Source organism: Sinohyriopsis cumingii, chromosome 5, assembly GCF_028554795.1.
Source record: "Sinohyriopsis cumingii isolate HCF-2022 chromosome 5, ASM2855479v2, whole genome shotgun sequence".
NCBI lineage: Eukaryota > Metazoa > Mollusca > Bivalvia > Unionida > Unionidae > Sinohyriopsis > Sinohyriopsis cumingii.
In genome coordinates, this window is record NC_142965.1 from 69,569,829 (window position 1) to 69,584,911 (window position 15,083).

The window sequence follows — 15,083 nt, forward strand, 5'->3', positions numbered from 1 at the left end:
TTAGGAGATATGTTAAAATCGGCCTTTCGTTCGGTGGCCCCGGTGTTGAAACCGATGGTGACACGCGGATTGCACGCCTTGAAAGATGCGGCACTGACGCAAGGCAAAGAATTTCTCCAAAATGTCATCATCGACAAACAAAACCCTAAAGAAGCCTTCATGAGGGCAGGCAAAAATGTCTTGCTGCAAACGGGCAAAGACATTTTAGGCCAACGAGAAACACCTATAAATACCCTGCACGCTACCGAATCAGGCATTCAGCAAGGACAAGGCAGAAAGAGACGACGAAGAAAACACCCTTTCACCAGACTTCAAGCGAGAAAGGTCAAGAAAAGAAGAACCGTTCGAGACTTAGACGTTTTCGATTATTGAGAAAAGAGACAAAAAAATGATGCACCGAGAATCTTGCGCTTGTTCCAAGACGGAACTGGATCTGTTTGCCATGCCCCCCACGATGATGACGATGCAAGAATCCCAGTGGGTGGAATTTCACCCCGTCTCCTCACTGACCGATTCCGCTCCCATCGAGTTTGAAATCAAAGGACAGCCCGAAGATTACATCGATCTGAATAGCAGTTACTTGTACCTGAAAGTCAAAATTCTAGATAAGACTGGAGGTGCTATAGACGATGAAGCAGTAGCTCCCGTCAACAATTTCATGCATTCCTTGTTCAGTGGAGTGGACTTGTATTTGAATAACAAACTGGTCAGTAGCAGCATGGATACTTACCCTTATCGTGCCTACCTGGAAAATCTCTTGACGTACGGAATAGATGCCAAGAACACTCATCTCAATGCCTGTGTGGTATGGGAAGCTGACGAACCTACCAAGTTTGAAATATTGGAAACTGATGAAAAGAAAGACAACAATGATGGATTTCTAGAACGAAGAAAGAGAATCACGGGAGCCGACACAAGTTTAGAACTGATGGATCGTTTGCATTTGGACATGTGGTTGCAAGAAAAGTATTTGCTGAACGGGGTGGATGTCCGCCTGAGACTGAATCGTAGCAGTGCCGCTTTCCATTTGATGGCTGATAGTGACGGTTACAAAACCAAAATCCTAGAAGCCAGACTCTACGTACGCCGTGTGGAAGTGTTACCTAAAGTGGGAAACGACATCAGTCAGACGTTGAGCAGAACGACCGCCAAGTATCCCATACGACGCGTGGAAGTGAAAACCTTCACCATTCCCAAGGGACAGCGATCCATGATCGAAGATCATCTATTCCAAGGACAGTTACCCAAACGTTTGATCGTTGGTATCGTCGAGAATACAGCCTTCAACGGAGCTGCCGAAAAAAATCCTTTCTACTTTCAACACTTTGGCGTGTCCAAAATCGAAGTCAGTCGCGATGGCAAGACCTTGTGTACCCGACCTTTCGAACCTGACTTTACCAAGAAGAATTACTTGAGATCGTACTTGTCCCTGTACGAAGCCACCGGACAGTTAGGAACCAATACCAGTCACGGTATTACGTACGAGGATTATGCAGGAGGCTACGCTTTGTGGGCTTTCGATTTCACTCCAGACCAAGGCAGCGACGAGGGACATTTCCACCCTATAAAATCCGGCCAGATTCGTGTGGAAATTCAGTTTAAAGACCGAGACCCTGATGAAACGGTGAACGTCATCCTGTATGCAGAATTCGATAATACCATAGAAATCAACAGTTTGAGAGAAGTCATCCTAGATTACTAGAAACCATGGAAGACTGTTATCCCTCTTTACCTAGTGGAGAAACTTTTAGTGTTGCATTGTTGTTAAAAAATGTTAGAGTTGTTGTTTAGTGTTAAGTGATTTTTGAATAAAAAATGTTGTGTTTTGAAAAAATTGTTTGATGTTATATTGTTGGATTATTATTAAAAATGTTAGAGTTGTTGTTTAGTGTTAAGTGATTTTTGAATAAAAAATGTTGTGTTTTGAAAAAAATGCCTTTGTCTTTTGTTTAGCTATAAGAATGTTGGATTGATGCTCTTTCATTTCTTACTATCCCTCTCATGACACTCACTAAACGTTGCGACTCAAAAACCGTGTGGGGGATGTTTTCCTTCACGTCCGCGCTTTGACTTTAAGAACCGGGTTGTTTCCAGTCTAACCATCCATTGTCGACTCATCCTCCTAAGAAGATGTGCTCCAAACTAGCTAAACTCAACGAAGCCTACGTGAATTTGCATAGGGTCAGACACAGTCTGATACCGAAGCCAGAAGAAATAGAGAATGTGAGAATGTTAAAAATCACTGAAGACCTGATAGAAGAGCTCTTCAGAGAAGAAATGAACAGGGAAAAAGAAGAATGGACAGAGAAGTACAGACTTCAGAGACAGCAGCAACAACAACAACAAGAGCAGCAGCAGCAGCCTGAAGCTGACAGAGGCTTTGTCGATTGTCGTATCGACACCAAAGAGTTCTTCTTCTCTTTCCGAAGAAGCAGACCTATCGCCAGAAAGTCTATCCTCAGAGGACATCGCATTCTTAGAAACTAAAAAAGAATGCCATAGCAAACAAAAAAAAAACAGCCCTTTTCAGGGCTACCCAATACTCGAGAAAAGAAATAACAATCGATTTGCCAATGTGTGTAGGTAGAGTAGTGTGAAAATAAACACTAACTCTTTTTTAAAAAAAATGTGAGGGTATGTGTTTGTGTGTTTGTGTTTGTAAGTAGTTAAGTAAGTTGGTATGGATAGTAGATTAAAAGGATGTCTTTTTTTTTTTTTTTGGTGTTTGAGGTGTAAATTTGGGGTTAGATTGGATTGCTTTGCGTATGTGGATAGTCTATTGAAGTGATTTATAAAAAATTTTAAGATAGTGATGGGTAGCATAAAAAAGTGAGTGAGTGTTTCTTTTAGGTCGGCGCGTTGTTTTCTGGTCATGATCTAGGTAAGATCAATTTTATGTTTTTAGGGGATGTTTTCGTTCACGTCCGCGCTTTCACTATAAATTGAAACCCGTTCGGCAGTCCAGCTACCCTTGTTGATTGATCAACACCAAAAATGAACACGAGACTGGAGAAACTGTTGGAACTTCATGTGCATCTATAATATGCCAGGCGCATATTAAATGAACTGGCCGCGGAAGCCATTGTGGAGGAGGGAAGGATAAGAGAGGAGGAGGAAAGAAGAAACAAAGAAGAGGAGGAGAGAAGATATAAAGAAGAAGAGGAAAGAAGATACAAAGAGGAGGAGAGAAGATACAAAGAAGAGGAGGAGGAGGAAAAGGAGAGAAGAAGAAGAAATTTCAGAATCCCAGAGAGCGAAAATTGGGATTCTGAAGCGACATATCCTGCCTCTGCTCTCTCCCCCAAAAAGGTAAAAAGTAACTGGGGGACAAGATGTGTATGTGGCGCTAGGCCTGGAAGGTGCCACCATTAACCAGGTGTCCATGAAGTTCCCAAAAAAACCAAAAAAAAAACAGCCCTTTTCAGGGCTACCCAATACTCTAGAAAAGAAATAACGATCGATTTGCCAATGTGCGTAGGTAGAGTAGTGTGATTATAAACACTAACTCTTTTTTAAGATAGTGTGAGGGTATGTGTTTGTGTGTTGGTGCTTGTAAGAGCTCAGGTATGTTTGTGGGAATAGTAGATTATGGGTTTCTTTATTTTTTCTTAGCGTAGGTGAAGAGTATAGTTAGGGTTCTGTAAGCGCTCACGTACGATTGTGTGGATAGTAGATTATGGATTAGTTTATTGTTCTTAGCGTATGTGTTTGTGTGTTTGTGTTTGTGTGTTTGTGTTTGTGTTTGTACCCGCTCACGTACGATTGTGTGAATAGTAGATTATGGATTTGTTTATTGTTCTTAGCGTATGTGTTTGTGTGTTTGTGTTTGTGTGTTTGTGTTTGTGTTTGTACCCGCTCACGTACGATTGTGTGAATAGTAGATTATGGATTTGTTTATTGTTCTTAGCGTATGTGAAGAGTATAGTTTGGGTTTTGTAAGCGCTCACGTAAGATTGTGTGGATAGTACATTATGGATTTTGTTTATTGTTTCTTAGCGTATGTGGAGAGTATAGTTTGGGTTTTTATTATATGAAATGAGAAAGTATAGTTTGGGTTTTATTATATGAAATGAAAAAGTAGGGGGATGTTTTCCTTCACGTTCGCGCGTTGTTTGGTCATGATCTAGGTAAGATCAATTTTACGTTTTAGGGGGATGTTTTCCTTCACGTACGCGCTTTAAGTATAAGAACCCACAGTATTCGTCGTTCAAACCATTCTGCAAAGAATAAAAAAAGAAGATGGCTTCTAACCAAATGGACAAAATACAAACATTACAAGACGTTTTAGACAACTTAGGAATGATGGAGCAGATGTTAATAAGACTGGTTGAAGACCATTATTCCTATAGTCCCCATCGTGTAAAGATGGAAATTAAAAACTTAAAAAAGGTAAAGGACAAGATTAGTGGTGTCATGAAAGAGATAAAGGAGGAGAAGGAGGATGAAGAGGAAAGAATAAGAATAAGCAAATGGAACGAAAAGATTGAAAAAGAAGAAGAAAATGAGAAGAGGAAGAAAGAAGAGGAGGAAGAGAAGAAGAAAGAAGAGCAGGAGAAAAAGAAAGAGAAGAAGAGAAAGAGTGTTGGAGATAAAATAAGAACTTGGTGGAGAAAAAGAAGAAATTAGAAGCAGAAGAAGAAGAAAACCCAAAGGCCCTTTTCAGGGCCAGCCATATTTCTCGAAAAGAGATAGCCTTTCCATTGCCTACCCCTTTTTTTAAATTTAAATTTAAATTTAAATTTAAAAAAAAAAATCCCATATTCAATTCCCCTTGTCCCTAGACAAACCCAAACTCTATTCCCATGTTAATTTCCCCTTGTCGCTAGACAGACCCACACTATAGTTCCATGTTAAATTCCCCTTGTCGCTAGAGTGACCCACGATTTTTCTCCATGTTAATTTCCCTTGACGCTAATCTGACCCACGATTTTTCTCCATGTTATTTTTCCCTTGACGCTAGAGTTGCCCAAGGGGTCTTGTAATGCTAATTCCCCTTGACGCTAGGGTGCCCCCATTTACTACTTATATGCAATAAGAAACAATACATCTCGATTCATCTCAGTCTGATTTGTTCGTGATAATTGGTAACAGTACTTGTTTGTTGCTACTAGTACTAAACATGCTTCCCATTGTGCACAGATAACGGATACGTAATGATGGATGCACCTTAATTGATGCATTGATGTTCGAGTTATGCTACATTTGCCATATTTCATTTTGAGGTATTAAGACTATAACATTATTTCTGGATTGATGCCAGACATGGTATTGCAGACACGTTGTATACTTAGAAGAACTTTGATAGCATTTCTTCACTTAATCTTTTCACCAAACGCTATCAGTTTTATTATTTGTTTTTTGTTGTTGTCAAGTTGAATGTGTGCGAGACATAAAGAATTCGCTTCTTATCAGTAATCAGATAGATTATTTTATTCATCCAGTTCTTTAGTTATGTCATGCTAAAGAATTGCCAATGTGCCCAGATTGAGACTATTACATGCCATAATCCGAACGAATGAATATTTCAGTTTCTGCTCTCTTTCACTTACTTACATATTGATGCAATATGACAATATTGTTATTATTGGGGGCGCTCACCAGTAAATATGTACTTTTGAGAGTGACGTATGTAAGGTGAAGTAGTTCGCATTTAAAACGTGCACAATGGAGATTTTGTTAGCATACCTTTATGCTACATTAATGTAATGTAGATAATATTTCTTTGGATATTGTACTTTTGGAAATTGTACATGATTTAAGCACACTGCTAACTAAAATGACTGCTCCCTTGTGCTAAAATATCAGCCTGATTTAGTCTAAAGTACAATATACATAGCAGCTATTAAAATAGGGACAATTCATTTTGCCAGACTAGACAATACCAGATTCTGAAAGTGCAATGAATGAATTACCAAATATATAAAATGTAAATAAAATTATCGGCTCTTTCTGATACAATTTACCTCTGAAGTTCAGGAAGTGAAAATGACCAAGTAGAGCTAGCATTTTTTGTAAGATGCACATCTGAAGTAAGGCCAAGCTGTATACACCATAACCCATAGTACACCCATCAGTCATACATGAAAATAAAGGGAATTAAAGGTTCTTTGAATTATACCTAAGATATGCAAGGTCTTTTTTAAATAGCCAGTATAACCAGTGAGGAAAGCTGGGGAAATTCTTTTTCTTTAAATTCTAACCTATGCAAAATACGAAACTGTTGAACGCCACCTATTATTTCAGTTGTAAGCAAAATGATGATGCAGACTGTTATTAAACGGCCCTAGATACTGAAGCAATCCGATGTCCTTTTGTTATACAAACATGACCAAAGAAAAATTATATCTTGTCATATCTTACCTAATGCTTTTAATTTATCATCGACATATTGCAGCGTTTACTTTCGATATGTGTTGTATGGTTACGCGTTTCGTTTGCAATCTTCATCAACCGTATCTTTTACAGTATTTTACACTCTGACATTTGGCGTCTTCTAATCAAATTAGTTGCATATAATTATCTGCCAATGATATATATAATTTCTACAAGAATATGACCTTCCGTACAATAAACAGTTCAGAAGTTTGCCTTCATAAGCAGTTTGCTTCCCTATCTAATATGTTTGGTAGCTACGATGTCGTAGCCTCAACTTGATTTGTTGTGGTTGAGGCTACGAACTGATCCCATATCATGTAATGGAGCAAAAAAAATCATCACTAAAGTGAGAAAAACAAACAGTGTAGAAATCAACTACATAATTATAATCATGTTGTGAAAGAAGTTTGGCTTATTTTGAATTTATTAAGCCCGTACACGATAAAATAAATTGGCATGGTTACACTAACCTCATTCTGTCCGCCATGACAGATAACGCGAGACTCTCACCTTTACCTCTTCTCTACGTAAAGCTTGCCAGATCATATTTGGATATTCTACGCTATATTATTATGAATCAAGTACGAATAATCGCTTCTTGGTGGAATTTCAAAGTTGCCGATAAACCGTATTTACTTTTAATGCGCAGAATTTCTGACCCAAACGGCGCCAAATTTTTACTACGATTTGTTTACATTTCCAAATAAGGCGTCAATGTCCTTATATGGCACACAAACAAACGAGGCTGAGAACGGAAGTAATCATTATTTGAAATAATATGGCAGACATCTAAACGAAAATATCGGCTAAAAAAGGTAAACGAGATTTTATAACTATTTCTACAATGATTTTCGATACTTCCTGTATTAAATAAGAGGACTACTCAATTTATTGGATTATATGCGAGGAATATGTTTAAAGTGTTATTATTAGGCTAAAAGAGCGCCGGGTGTGAATCACACCCGGCTTGCTCCATTAACACGTATATGCTCATGTTAGTACCCTGTCCACGAGGAGCGAGTAAGAGTACTAATATTAGTACTAATATGTTTCGATGATTGATCCATTTCAAGAAACATACCACGATCATTATCTTTCAGGGTCATGGTGACTATTTTGGAGATCCTTTCACTGCGAAGAAGATTTTGTCTGGTGAGAGTCTAGAACTTGCCATAGTTTATCATCTCATTGGCTTCAAAGACATGGAGACGGGGCCATCGAAAAACTTCAGTTTACTGCACCATTCACGAAAACGCTCTCGATAAAGACAAAATGGTGTACTAAAATCCTCAAGGATGGTGTACTAAAATCCCCAAGGATCGTGTAACTAAAATCATCAAAGATGGCGTATCTCCACAAACAATGGGTGATTATGTTGCAGATCAGTTTGATCAAATTTGGCTGGAACAGCTTACGACAGAGCCCGGTCTTCCCATTTGTAGCGAAAATGTTGTGGCTCTCAATTTAGATTTTAATTTATAAATTTTCAACCACGTGAAGCAGATTCAACAACTAAAGATGGAATCTGAAAATTGGCCCGCGCCTTCACACAGACGAAATAGCATGTAAATTAGCTAGGGTGTTTTTTCACAAACGCAAAATCAAAATGGTTACTGTGACAGTTGCAACAGAACACACACACTACCCATAATTAGCTTTTTGCAAGGTATCACAATCTTGAACGTATATACAAAAGATACTAATTCCATACTTGTAATGAAAAGCCGTGTCTTTATTGTCTCCTATAAATTAATAAATACCTTTACCCAACAAACACGCCATACACCTATGTAGTGCTCAGATAATAAATCGCTTTAGATTGTATCTTTCAAACTCATTTTGATGCACATCATTTAGATCGTATTCACACCAGGAGGAGCAACAGCTGATGTATCTTCTACATGTATATAGCTATCTGTAGAACTTCGACAATTTAAAGAGCTTGACGAAAGGTCGTCGCTTAGCTGATGTTTGATTGTCCCAGGAAACTGGAGGCTTCACAATAGGAGTAAAGTGAATTTCCAAACTAGTAATTTTATGGTGGACAAAAATCAAAGTTTTCAAAACCAGTTTTTAGACATGTCGAAGTCTCTTTTTCACGAGTGTTATAATAATATTAATTCTATGGTATTTAAGTATTATTATGACTTTAAGATTCCTTTTAGTTAAATATATTTTCCGTGTACAAGAAAGACACTATAATGACCTTCTCATGCAAACTGGATAATATCACATTGAAACAAAACACTGTTTTATTCCGGTTATATCATTATAACTAAAAGCTTGTGCAAACCTGGAGCGTATACGGCGTCTTCTTATTCTTGCCAGAACATTGTATATTCTTTCTTATCTTTAAAATACCTCAGATGTATCCACAATTAATCTCAAATACACGTTATATTGCCAAATATATGCGGATATAATATCAACTTTGCAATACAACCTATGTGACACAAAAAATGAAAATGCTCAAAACATTTTACCCAGTCAAAAGCGCAAGAGAAATGCATTGGAATTGGTGTTAATGTGGTACTAAAGAAATCACAGTTGATGGCTATTGAAATTAACTTTTATATATGCTTTAGATACAAGTTAGATTCTACAGCGAACGGCAATTTACAGCAAACCAGCCATGTATTATTACTGAGACTTTCTCTCATAACCGAAATCTTGCGGTCAGTGTAGGAATGAAGTATAGTATCCAGGTCAAGGAACGGGCTGTCGGTTTCCTGTCAGTGGTTCGAGGTAATCAGCATTCGCTGTAAAATAGGAGATTCAGTGATAGCTCTTCATGTGTAATTTGTATCTGAAATTCCCCGACTACTACATCCTAAGACAACTGCACGGCATCACCTGAGCCACCGGCAGGATATTTGTCCTTAAAGTTTGTCTATATATCCATACATAGTTTTGTATTTTAAAAAAAGACATTTCATCGGTAAACTAAAGACTTTGCAACATCTGTTTAGGTTAGAAAGTTGCAATTTCGCAATTGCATTAAAACGTCACTGATAAGAACTCATTATGAAACATTTATTATCCAATGAAACATTTCGCATGATGGACATGTCATGTTCTGCTTGTAGATAATGAGGTTGAGATTTGTCAAACGTTTGAATACATCAAATATTCTTTTGAATCATTCTAGTTTCAAACACTAAATACATCAAATATACTGATACTCTAAGGTGAGTGGAAGGCTGTTCTGTTTACAGCTTCTAGTTTTGAGACTATTTTATCTTGCACGTCTACCGATTCGTCTGGAAGTGTGCACAACCTTCTTCACTCTTTTAGAAAAAGAATGAGTACTATCAAGATAACAAGTTTGAGATATGTCATAGTTGGAAATGCATCTTCAAACTGTCTTCAAGTTGTTCCATTTTTATTTTGTTCAAAAATAATATATAAATTATTAATTCGTAGAAACGTTGAGACTATTTCGTTTTACGTTTCGAGACCAACCACATTGTGATCAAATGTATTCTTTGACAAACGCCTAACCCCATCATCAATTTTCAGAAACCATTTTATGCTTGTGCCGCAACAGTACTACCGGTCTATGTCAAAGCTTTCATCCAACATTCTGGTAAATATTGGATATTCACGTGATGACCATGGAGGCAAAGTCAGAGCTGCACCTGAGAGTAGGATCTTCTATCTTCTAGAATGTGTTTGCTACTTTAGAAAAAATCGGATGAAGATTGTACATTGTTCGACAGTAGAGGGCGTGGTTCTACTGCATTGGACTACAGTCATATTTACAGTTTGCGTCTGAATGATAATGTTAAGGTCGTCACTGATGTGTCACCCAGTCAAGGTCACTTATTACCTTATGGTAAGATATAATTTCACTCACTGTGTAAAGTTAAAGTTAATATGGTTAAAATGCATATTAAAGACAAGAAGACTATCACCAGTTCCAATATACTATAAGGACAATACTGATACATATATCTTTATTAATTCAATAAACGAGTTGATGCTCTCATACATGCTACAGTATTATCTAATGCACACCATGATAATTCGTATTAACAGCTAGGTTTTCATAATGCGATAGTCTGCAAAGAAATTCATCTTCTATTTTCCGTGAGGAAGTAGACAAAATCATGCCCTTGACATATCGATGTCTTTCTTTTGCCATCAACAGCAATGTTACATCCGTAAGAAGCAAACTGTAGTATGAGACTTCCATGTACAACATGATTCGAGGATTATGACAGAGCAAATATATTACACAAAGACACATCATTAAATCTTCACCCCAATTCGCTTACATGTGATAATCAGCTGACTATGCTTCAGCCAATCCTTAAAAATCCATCCTTATCACAATACTTCAAAGTTCTACTTGGGGCTACTATTCAAAAGGATTCTTTATAATAGCAGAATTCATGTTACCGAAGTAGCACAATTGAAATTGTTAGTTAAGTTTCTTCAAATTCAAGTATATCCACCACGTGTCATGGAGACACACGTTCACGACACTGGCACCAGTTAGACCTGGTCATCACCAGGCATGCAGAACTAGCAAGTGTCCTCCTCACCCGCAGCTGCCTCAGTGCCGACTGCGACACGGACCATTCCCTCGTGGCCAGCAAGGTGCGAATAAATAATACTCAAGAAGCTGCACCACGCCAAGACGAATGGTCGCCCATGCATGAGCACGTGCTGTGTAAGCAACCCAGAGGAAACACAGCAGTTCATCAAACTGCAGGAAGCTCTCACCAAAGCGATACCTGATGACACCATGGACTCCATGTCGTCCCACCTCCATGTACAATGCAGCAATCACTGCTTACGGGAAGAAGGAGCGCAAAAATGCTGACATGTATGAGCCCAACTGGGAGGAGATGGAGCCCATGACTCAGGCAAAGAGGAAAGCCCTCCTGGCATACAAGGCTGCACCTAGCCCCCAGTACACTACAAACAATTAGGACTGCCAGGAACAACGCTCAGCAGACCGTCCGGCACTGCGCCAACACCTACTGGCTGGACCTCTGCACCAGTATACAGACAGCAGCCGAGCACGGGAATGAAAGAAGGATGTATGAGGGTATCAAGAAAGCGACAGGCCCCCACACCTCCAAGACCGCCCCCCTCAATTCCATGACGGGTGAAGTCATCACAGACCAGGGGAAACAACTGCAGCAATGGGTCGAGCTCTATCTCGAGCTGTATGCAACCCAAAACATCGTCACCGACACCGCCCTGGACGCCATCCCAGACCTGCCAGTCATGAGGAACTCAACACACCGCCCACCCTGGAAGAGCTCGGAAATGCCATCGATTGTCTTGCCTGTGGGAAGGCTCCTGGAAGCGACGGCATTCCGCCTGAAGTCCTCAAGAGCGGGAAATCAGCACTGCTCCAGCCCCTACACATAGTCCTCTGCCTCTGTTGGGAACAGGGACACATCCTCCAGGACATGCATGGCGCCAACATCGTCACTTTGTGGAAGAACAAAGTAGACCGTAGCGACTGCAACAACTACCGGGACATCTTCCCCCTCAGCATCGTCGGAATGGCTTTCGCCCGTGTTGCCTTGGTGCGCTTGCAGACCTTAGCCTCTCGCATCTACCCAGAGTTCCAGTGTGGCTTTCGAGTCAGCAGGTCAACTGTAGACATGACCTTCTCTCTACGCCAGTTGCAGGTGAAGTGTATTGAACAGCAGATCACACTCTACATCGCCTTCATAGACCTGACGAAGGCGTTTGACCTGTTCAGTCCGAGTTGACTCTACACTCCTGAGTGTACATTCATGCCAGGGTTGACGGCAAGCTGTTCAACATCGCCCGTCTCCGTGCTAACACTAAAGTCACAAAGGTCCTCATCCGTGACTTGCTCTTCGCTGACGATGCTACCATGACATCACACACGGAAGATGGACTTCAGCCAGCTGCTAGTATGCGGCCTCTACTAAAACGCATGTAAGGAGTTTGGATTGACCATCAGTTTGAAGAAAAAGAGCGTCATGGCGGAGGACGCAGACTTTGATCCCACCGTCACCATCGATGGGTACAACTTGGATGTTGTTGAGAACTTCACATACCTCGGGTCCATCATCTCCAGCTAACTCTCCATTGATTCTGATGTGAACGGCAGGATTGCCAAGCAGCAGCAGTGATGGCCAGACTGAACCAGAACAACCCCAACCTTACCGAGGAGACCAAACTGCGTGTCTACAAGGCCTGCTTGCTCAGCTCACTTCACTTCAAAGCGAAACATGGACCACCAATGCGAGACAAGAGAGGAAACTCAGCAGCTTCCACCTGAGATGCCTGCGGAGCATTCTGCACATCCAGTGGCAGGACAAAATACCCATTACAGAGGTTCTGGAACGCGCAAACACGAACAGATTATTCTCCATTCTCAGCAAGAGGCGCTTTCGCTGACTCGGCCATGTCAAGAGAATGGACCCAGGCCGCATTCCCTAGGACCTATTATACGGGGAGTTAGCAGAAGGCGCACGACCGACTGGACGACAAGAAAGAGAAGAAGACGGCCAACATCAATGTCAACGACTGAGAGCTCTGCTAACGACCGTTCCACCTGGCGCCTAGCTGTCAGAAATAGCGTTCAAAATATCGAGGCAGACAGGAACATAAAGCAAGCTGAAAAGAGAGCTAGAAAGAAGGAAAAACTACAACTTACTCTGGAGCTACACCATCTCCCGTTGACGGACGGATGCCAAGAAATATACAATCAAGCAGACGTCATAAGTAAATCGGACAATTATTACAGATATAATTATTATTTCTTAACAATTAATTGATCACTTGAAAAAGAAATTCACAACTTTCAATAAATTAGGTACTTGTCTTGGTATTCCAATATATCAAAACTGGAATCGTCTCCGCGTTTAGCATTCAGTGCTAGGTGCAGATACAAGACGAGCTGAGAAAAGATGGCTATTATTGCTAACAAGTCAAATCTAGCTTCAATTAGGACTGCAATGATACGCCCTCGGTCATATCACGATACATTGAAATAGTACATGTTGTATATCGATAATATTGCGATATCTAGAACTTTCATATTTAATGATAGCACTAAGACAAATTACAGTAAATTAATGCTTTATTTAATAAAAGCAAGTCCTCCATATGTCTTTAAGAACGTTGTGAAAATTTTACAACCGTAATGGAAAGTAGCTCGTAAATGTCTCAGCACAAAGGTAGCTACATGTACGTTTAAAAAGAGTGATTATATCTGGTATCCAACACATTAAAATTCATATAACCATCACTGTTCACGTCACTAGATGCTCTGTTCTTCGAGAGCACAATACCATGCGTATGTCACTATCGGCACGGCATTTTTTTAATTGTGCAATCAAAGATGGAACAATAGAGTTTACACTTTCCCTTGAGTACTCCGAGAGTTGATGTTGAGACAGATACCTAGTTAGACTGGATATATTTGCGTTATATCTGACGCCATATTTTAACTACATTCACACGGCATCTATACTTATAGCACGACCTTGGGAGTGCAGTATATCCATCCGACAAAACGAGTTCATATTTTCCCAGACAAATGCAGTAACCTTTTTATTATATGCTCCATTTTGTTTAACTACATACGGCTTAATAATAAAATTCATTACAAGAAACAGTGTATTTGATTTGTTCCTTTTTCCAAAATAAATTCACAACCGTAGATTTTTCAATACACAATAACATTATTTTGTGCACACAGCTCCGCCTACCGACCATTTAACTTCATAGCGTACCGTGCGCTCAAGTCACTCATTTGGAAAAAATCCCATTTTGCTCTATCTGAAATTGAAATTTAAAGTCATATTATGAATAACTGCGCCATTGAACAAAGTTCTAAGCTGATCAGGAATGAAGGATTTTAGCTGTTCTGTCAATCCAGCTAAATTTTGATTATCTCCTTCTAGGTGTTTCCCGCACGATGTACATGTGTCTTGAGGAACTGGCGTTGACAACAAGCTGCATAACTGTTTTTGTTTTGCCATGGATAATTTGGAATCGTAAGGTGGAAAACTATGAAAGGTTTTAAATCTAAATTCTCAAGAAGATGCTGGATTCAACATTGTCTTTTAGAGAACAAAATTTCTTCTCGTTTTGGAGTGCAGTACAGTCTACTTTGTAATGTGATTTCGAGTTCAAGAATATAGTATGGATTATAGGCCTACATATTACAGTACATTTCCGCGATGACGATCAGTATTTGGTGAACAACTTAATTCGTATTAGCATAAAGAGCCCACAAAGTACATTTTGAGGAGATTAAAGATGCAAAAAGGCAAGTAGATTTATTCTCATTTTAATTACCAGTTATAGATGACATATTTGTATGCCCAGTCACTTGCATGATCTTTGTTGGAGGGACACCAGCTTTCGACAGGGTTGTTACAGTAGTCTTCCTTACTGAATGGTTGGTAATTCTCCCCTGGATTTCTGCCCTTTGTGAGGCTCGTTTCATCAGAGTTCCCAGTTGATCATTTCCCATTGGTCTCGGATAATACCTGCAAATTTTAGTATTTTGTCCAGTAGAATATATTTTTAATGCTTTTTAAATGTACACGTTCATAAAAATCTGTTTTCTTATATTTCGCAAGGTTGGTTGATGCATTTCACAGAGTACACAATTTATTCCAGATTGTTTCCATATTTTTTGTTTACTATGGTATAAATTTATTTTCAGTTATTCATTTTATTGTCGGAAACAATTTACGAAT

At 39.4% G+C, this 15,083-nt stretch overlaps 1 long non-coding RNA gene across 1 annotated transcript in view; it reads left to right on the plus strand.

Annotated features, from left to right (window-relative positions):
• Positions 1-14,380, plus strand: part of LOC149799390 (uncharacterized) — a 30,993-nt gene extending 16,613 nt beyond the window's left edge. Inside the window, exon 3 of the long non-coding RNA XR_016420900.1 lies at positions 14,280-14,380. This is a non-coding gene — a long non-coding RNA (uncharacterized LOC149799390). The remainder of the gene's footprint in view (positions 1-14,279) is intronic.
• The last annotated feature ends 703 nt before the right edge of the window (positions 14,381-15,083 follow it).